This window comes from Capricornis sumatraensis, chromosome 17 (genome assembly GCF_032405125.1).
Source record: "Capricornis sumatraensis isolate serow.1 chromosome 17, serow.2, whole genome shotgun sequence".
In the NCBI taxonomy this organism is placed as follows: domain Eukaryota; kingdom Metazoa; phylum Chordata; class Mammalia; order Artiodactyla; family Bovidae; genus Capricornis; species Capricornis sumatraensis.
Window position 1 is genome coordinate 58,432,652 of NC_091085.1, and position 7,784 is coordinate 58,440,435.

A 7,784-nucleotide genomic window follows, 5' to 3' on the forward strand; every position below is an offset into this window, starting at 1 on the left:
CAGTAATTCCAGCTCTAGAAATCTAGTGTCAGGAAATAATCAGAGACGTAAGCAAAGGTTCAAACAGGTGAATTATACTGCAACATAGTAATGTTAAAAAAGGAGAAATAATTCAGTATCCCAAAAAAGAATAGTAAACAAATAAGATGTGGTATATCTATGTGCTTGAATATTAAATAGCAATTAAAATCAAGTTTCCAAAGAGTATTTAAGGACTTGAATAAGCCTTAATAAAATCATACTGTGAAAAAACTGAAAATAATAAATATTTCATATGATTCAGAAATCACTTATTGCACATATTATATATTACATACTACATAGAATATATATGAAATTATATACAGGAGAAGGCAGTGGCACCCCACTCCAGTACTTTTGCCTGGCAAATCCCATGGATGGAGGAGCCTGGTAGGCTGCAGTCCATGCTAAGGGTCGGACATGACTGAGAGACTTCCCTTTCACTTTTCACTTTCATGCATTGGAGAAGGAAATGGCAACCCACTCCAGTGTTCTTGCCTGGAGAATCCCATGGATAGAGAAGCCTGGTGGGCTGCTGTCTATGGGGTCGCACAGAGTCGGACACAACTGAAGCAACTTAGCAGCAGCAGCATACTTACTATACATAACTATATAGTGCACACATGCTAAGTGATTTCAGTTTTGTCCTACTCCGTGACCCTATGGACTGTAGCTCACCAGGCTCCCCTGTCCATGGGATTCTCCACGCAAGAATACTGGAGTGGGTTGCCATGCTCTCCTCCAGGGGATTTTCCTGAACAAGGGATCGAACCCGCACCTCTTGTGTCTCCTGCATTGGCAGGCGGGTTTTTACCACTAGCGCCACCTGGGAAGCCCAATTCTATAGTTCAGTTCAGTTCAGTTCAGTTCAGTTGTTCAGTCGTGTCTGACTCTTTGCAACCCCATGAATCGCAGCACGCCAGGCCTCCCTGTCCATCAACTCCTGGAGTTCACTCAGACTCACGTCCATCGAGTCCGTGATGCCATCCAGCCATCTCATCCTGGGTCGTCCCCTTCTCCTCCTGCCCCCATGCCAAATATTATATATCATATAAATTGAACCATAGCAGAGGTTAGAAACGCCAGAAACCTCCATGAAGTTGAAAATTCACACGTGACTTATGTCGAGCTGTCATATCTGCCATTCCACATGAGCAGATTTAAGCAGCCATGAGCCCATGTAGTACTGCAGTATTTATCACTGAAAGAAATCCATGCAGTTCAAACCCATGTTGTTCCAGGGTCAACTGTGCTATATATATATATATAGTATGTATTATGTATATTAGTGTCTGGTCTACAAAGGGCTGCCTTCTCGTTGTGTTGTTGTTATTATTATTGAAACCACTGGAAGTAGAACCTCCAGAGGCCAGTAAAGCCAACTTCAGGGAAACAGTCTGGAGACTCCCCCTGTCCCCAAAGCTAGTCCAACTCATAGGCATTCCCTGGTGGTCTAGTGGTCAGGACTCTGCGCTTTCACTGCCGAGAGCCCGGGTTCCATCCCTGGTAGGGGAACAAAGATCCCTCAAGACACTTGGCACGACCAAAAATACCAAAAGTGTCCACACCCAGAGAGCCACTGAGGATGGCAACAGCCCCAAGTGGAAGCCAAGACCTCCAGGGCGCCACCTGGTGGTGACAGCGGTTGTACCCTAAGCACGTAGTTATGCACAGCTCTCATTTGTAACTCAAACTCAAGTGAATCATTTATATCAGCCTCATTGGCTCTAACAACACCCCAGCACATTCTGTGGGAGGGTGTTGTCCTGGTCAGAATGTAGGATATCAGAATTTGCTTAATAAAAGGAATTCTGTTCCTAATTTTCTTCTGTAAGAGAAGCAGACATGTTGCCATTACATAAAGACATTAAAATCAATTCGGGTACTATAGTTCCCCTCCTTGGGATTTCCAGAGGACTTTCCTTCAACAGTATTTCCAGGGGGCAGGTTTCAGTACTGAGGGTACCTGTGTCCACCTTGGAGCCCATTACTCTTCCCTTTCCTAATCTAAGTATCTTAAAGGAAGGGATGATGTAATGGGTTGGCTAAAAAGTTTGTCTGGGTTTTTCCATTACATCTTATAGAAAAACATGAATGAACTTTTTGGCCAACCCAATATATACGGTTCATTTCTAGAGCCTCAAGCTGAATGTGAGGCACATAATGGAAACTCAATAAACAGTTGGTATCACCAATCATTTATTATATAAACCATGTACCAGCGCATGTTAGTTACCTATTGCTGTGTTACAAATCACCCTAAAACTTAGCAGCTTCAAATAACAACACTTATACAGTCTCACCCAGTTTGGGAGGGTCAGGAATTTGGGAGTGGCTTAACTGGATGGTTCTAGCTCAGTGTCTCCTACGTGATTGCAGCCAAGAGGTTGCCCACGGCTGTGGACGTCTGAAGGCTTGACTGGGGCTGGAGGACCCATTTTCAAGTTGGCTCTTCCATGCTACTGGCCAAATAGTGCTGGCCGTTGGCAGCAGGCCTCAGCTCCTCGCCTGGTAGACCTGCCCAGAGGGCTGCTTGAGTGTCCTCCTGACAGGTCAGCTGCTTTTCCCAGAGAAAAGGATCCAAGAGAGAACAGGATGGAAGCGGCAGTGTCTTTTGTGACCTAGCTTTGGAAGCCACGCGTCGACACTTCCGCACTGGTTACACAGCCCAGCCCTAGTCTGCGTGAGAGGGGAACACAGGAGGCCAGGCTCGCTGGGGCCATACTGGAGGCTGGCTGCCACACAGGGACTCTATTGGCCATTGATATATATTGCTTCTAACCCTCACGACACTGCTATGGGTTGGGTTTTTTGTCCTCACTGAATGGATTAAAAAAAAACCCAAAGTAATTAAGTGTCTTGGGACTTTCCCAGTGGTTCAGTGGTTAAGAATCAGCCTGCCAAATGCAGAGGACATGGGTTCAATCCCTGGTCCGGGAGGATTCCGCAAGCCAAGGGGCAACTAAAACCATGCTCTACAGCTATGGAAGCCCACATGCCTAGAGCCCATGCGCCAAAATAAGAGAAGCCACCACAACGAGAAGTTCATGTTCCGCAGCTAGAGAGTAGCTCCCGCTCGCCTCAACTAGAGGAAGCCCGAGTGCAGCAACAAAGACCCAGCACAGCCAATAAATAAATGTTCTATATTAAAAAAAAATTTTTTTTAACCAAAGTAGTGAAGCAGAAAGTACCCTAGAGCAGAAAGTTCCAAATGATAATGGCACCTTTATAGGAAGGACTCCAAAGCCACATGACAAAAGGCATGGATTTGGGATGTGGGGAGCAATGAGGGTCAGATCCTAGTTGGATCCCTCAGTGGTGAAATACTGCTTTCCCCTCAGCCAAACTGTTTCCTCATTCATTGAAAAAAATGTACCAGCCACGTACTTGAACACCCTGAAATACTTATTCTAAACATCTCCCTAGTTAATAATCCTTTTCTTACATCCAAATCTGCATCTTTATAAAGACAGTTAGAGGTTGTGCTCCTGGAGGAGTTAAACTTCTATAAAGAAGGCATTATTTGATTCAGGTATGAAAGATCTGCTACATTGGTGAATCTCTTCCAAATTCTAAACAACTGCCTAAAATGCATTAAGTTTAACTTAGATGAGACACTTTAAAGGAAGAAAGCAGCAAGGCTTCTGGAAGTTAGAATAAAGACCCAAGATATGAAGTTCGCAGGCTCTTTCCCCAGTCAGCCCCATTTCCCCGTCTCTGATACTGGAATCACAATAGTGACGATGATGATGTATATTATCTCATTTGAGTTTCCCCTTAACCTCAGAAGCCAGAATAATTATTTGTCCTTAGTTGTATAGATGGCAATGAAAAGGGTAAGTGATTTCCCCAAAGTCACGTGGCTTATCTTTGGAGCAAAGTTGGGTTAGATCCTGAGTGTCCTGCCTCCCAGTCCTGTGATATAGTTTTCACTGCTCCCCAAACTTGAAAGCCAGCTGGTGCTCTGTGATGACTTCGAAGGGGCAGGAAGTAGGGGCAGTGGGTGGGAAGCTCAAGTAGGATGCTCAAGAGGGAGGAGATGTATGCATGTGTTAATTAACATGATTGTAATAATCATTTCACAATATACATGTGTATCAAAAAAAGAAGAATTTATGGGTCGCAATAAAACCTTGACCAATAAAAAAAAAACAATTTGAAAGCCAGCAAAACGATGAACCAGGGGGTGGGGAGAGTGAAATGAATTCTCAGGGTGTTTGTGGGTTTCTCATTAGAAGGGTTCACTGTTTCTTTTCATTGCTTTTCCACTGTGGCTGTCCTGTCTTTTGAGTTCTTTTTCTTCCCCTGATTTGAACATGAACCATCTCATTCAGACACACCCAAACCTAGCTTGCAGGAGCTGTGCAGAAAAGTTGCCCTGAACCCACCTCACTCCTTCCGTTTTTTCTCTTCTTTTTTTCCAGCATCAGCTGCAGGCTGAGCCCCCATCGGCTGCTCCTTGGTGGCTGGAAGCCCTGTCAGAGGGTGCATTTTTGGAAATCCAGTTGGCCAAGGCACTGTGTTATTCTATCATCGGGAGGCTTTTTCCCTAGAAGTCCCGCCAAACCCTTGTAGGATGCCCTGACAGTCTAGCACTGAGCTGGAAGAAACAACTGCACAAGATTAAGTCTAATAAAACGGATTCCATCTTTTTAAATGGCCAAAAGCTCCCGAGATGGCAGAAATGGAGAGAACGGAGATTTTGAGAGTTACCTCTTGAAAGAAAATAACACATCATTGCTCAAGTTCAAGGAGTTTCCTGGTACTATCGTTGGAAAAGTGGAAAAAAGGTCCCAAGCCACAAGTTGAAAGTTAGAAAGAACAGAACCAGAGAAAGCCAGGGACCCGGGGCCAGCTGCTCGGGACCACCCAGCCTACTGCTCCCAAGGTTAGCGTGCATCCCAGAGCTGCACAGGGCGGCCAGCTCGGGAATCATCCGTCGGGGGGCTGAGCTAGGTGCACCTGTGGGTAACATTGGCTAATCGCGCTCGTAGTCTCTTTCAGTGAAGAGCATCCTTGTTCAGCTCCTCTGAGCCTCTGTTGACTGTGCCATCGTGACTCCTCTGTGCCTCTGTGGCAGCCTGGGCCACCCTGAGTGAGGGTCTCAGTCTCCCAACACAAGGTTTTAAGGCCTGGTCAGTTGCATCAATTCCCTGACCCGGTTTAATGAATGTGAGAGAACTCTCCATTTAGGGGCTCAAACTGAGGTTAAAAAAGGGTTGGCTGTTGTGTTGTTTTTTTTTCTTTCTATCATTTATTTAAACAATATTTACTGAGCATCATCTATATGCCAGGTTCTGGAGAGGAAGCAGTGAAGAAAATGATCAAGTTCCTGCCCTTCTGGAGCTGACAGTCTAGTGAGGGAAACAGGGAATATTCACCAGGTGTTAGCCAACTGCATGCTTTGCTAGAAGAAAAGACAGAGCAGGAGGCCTGCGTGGTCAGCATAAGCCTCACTGAGAAAGTCACACTGGAGTAAATATCCAGGATCAGGGGACTTCCAGGGCGGCTAAGACTCCAGATTCCCAGTGCAGGGGGCCTGGTTTCAGTCCCCAGTCTGGGAGCTAGATCCCACATGCCACAGGCAGATCAAAGATCCTGCATGCCACAACTAAGGCCCGGTACAGCCAAATAAATGAATATTTTAATAAGATTCAGGATCAGGAAGTGTGGCAGATATATAATTCCCCAAAGATGTCCACATCCCAATCCCAAAACCTGTAAATGGCATTGCGTATGAACCTATGAACGGGTGGCCGAAATAGTTCAGTTGGGAGAATGTTAGACTGAAGATCTAAAGGTCCCTGGTTCAGTCCCGGGTTTCAGCAACTGTTTCTGACCCTTTACTTCCCTGGTGGCTCAGCTGATAAAGAATCTGCCTGCAATGCAGGAGACCTGGGCTCGATCCTTAGGTTGGGAAGATCTCCTGGAGGAGGGCATGGCAACCCACTCCAGTATGCTTGCCTGGAGAAGCCCCATGGACAGAGGAGCCTGGTGGGCTACAGTCCATGGGGTCACAAAGAGTCAGATGCAACTGGGAGACTAAGCATAGCACATGGACCTCAGGTGGCAAAAGGGCTGATTCAGTTAAGGATCTTGGGATGGGAAAATTATCTGGGTGAGCCCAATGTCACGGCAAGAATACAATGTGTTGATTGGTTACACTTGTATGTTGCAAAATGATCACCCCCAAAGCATTAGCCAACACCTCCATTCCATCCCATAATTGCCATTTCCTTTTTTTATTTTTTCTCTTCTTTTCTTTTCTTCTTGGTCACACCACAAGGCTTGTGGGATCTCAGTTCTCTGACCAAGGATGCAAGCTGGGGCCTCAACAATGACAGCGAGGAGTCCCAACCACTGGAACACCAGGGCGGTCCCACCCTTTCGTTTTCACAGTGAGAACATTAAAGATCTACTATCTTAGCAACTTCAAGTATATAATGTGATCACCATGCTGTACATTAGATTTCCAGAACCAATTTGTCTCTTTTTTTAAAATGTATTTCTTTCTTTACTAGGTTGTGCCAGGTATTAGTTGCGACACGCAGGATCTTTCAGTCAAGGCATAGTTGTGGCATATGGGATCTAGTTTCCTGACCTGGGGTTGAATCCAGGCCCCCTGCATTGGGAGCAGAGTCTTAGCCACACGACCACCAGGGAATTCCCCATATTTGTCTTATAATTGGGAGTTTGTACCCTTTGGCTAACATCCTCCTAATTCTGCCAACCCCCCAGACCCTGGTAACCGCCATTCTAACCTCTGCTTTATAAAACTCATGAAACTTTGACTTTTCTCGATTCCACATATAAATAAGATTATAGTTTCTCTTTCTTTGTCTGACTTATCTCAGCCTAATGCCCTCAAGGTCCATTCATAATATCACAAAGGTCAGGATTTCCTTTTTTTCTAAGTCTGAATAATATTCCATTGCGTATATAACCCATCTTCTCTATCCATTCATCCCCTGATGGACATTTAGGTTGCTTCCATATCCAGGCTATTGTGAAAAAAGTGTTTCCTGTGCTTTCAACCCAGTACCTAGACACAAGAACTGACCTATTATTCTGATGTAAAGAAAAAAATATAGCTTCCTGTGTCCCCCACATGGTATTTTAGAAGTTAGTAAAAATAACTATCTTGGCCCAAAATACCAGCACTCTTATCACAGTGCCTGAAATTCCACTATTTGACATTCACTCCTTTAGATACAGTCTCTATGCCTTCATTCATTCAATGCCTGCCATGATGACTGAAAGCTTGCCGTGCGCCAGACACTATTCTTTATGCTGAGAATTTAGCAATAAACAAAACAGTGATGTTTGGGAAAGACAATGAGGCCGAAAGGTCATAACTAGCACAGTAGGAGAATAGAGCCTAGGAAACCAGGGAAAGAAAGCGTTTTAACAAGGAGGTATGGACTTGCCTGGTGGTGCAGTGGATAACAATGCAGCTGTGAATGCAGGGGACAGAGGTTCGATCCCTGGTCAGGGAGGATTCCACACGCTACAGAGCAACTGAGCCCGTGCACCACCACAACCGAGGCCTCGCTCCAGAGCCTTCAAGCCACAGTTACTAAGCTTGTGTGCCCAGAGACCGTGCTCCACAAGAGAAGCCGCCACAATAAGAAGCCTGCACACGAGGGCAAAGAGTAGCCCCCACTTGCCACGGCCAGAGAAAGCCTGTGGGCAGCAACGAAGCCCCAGTGCAGCCAAAGATACAAGGAATAAACATCAGCACAAAAAGGGAGGCGTGACTGACA

At 45.5% G+C, this 7,784-nt stretch overlaps 1 non-coding gene across 1 annotated transcript; it reads left to right on the plus strand.

The window, feature by feature from the left end:
• Positions 1–5,776: 5,776 nt before the first annotated feature.
• Positions 5,777–5,849, plus strand: TRNAF-GAA (transfer RNA phenylalanine (anticodon GAA)). Its single transcript has one exon. It is a non-coding gene; the product is annotated as a tRNA-Phe (tRNA).
• The last annotated feature ends 1,935 nt before the right edge of the window (positions 5,850–7,784 follow it).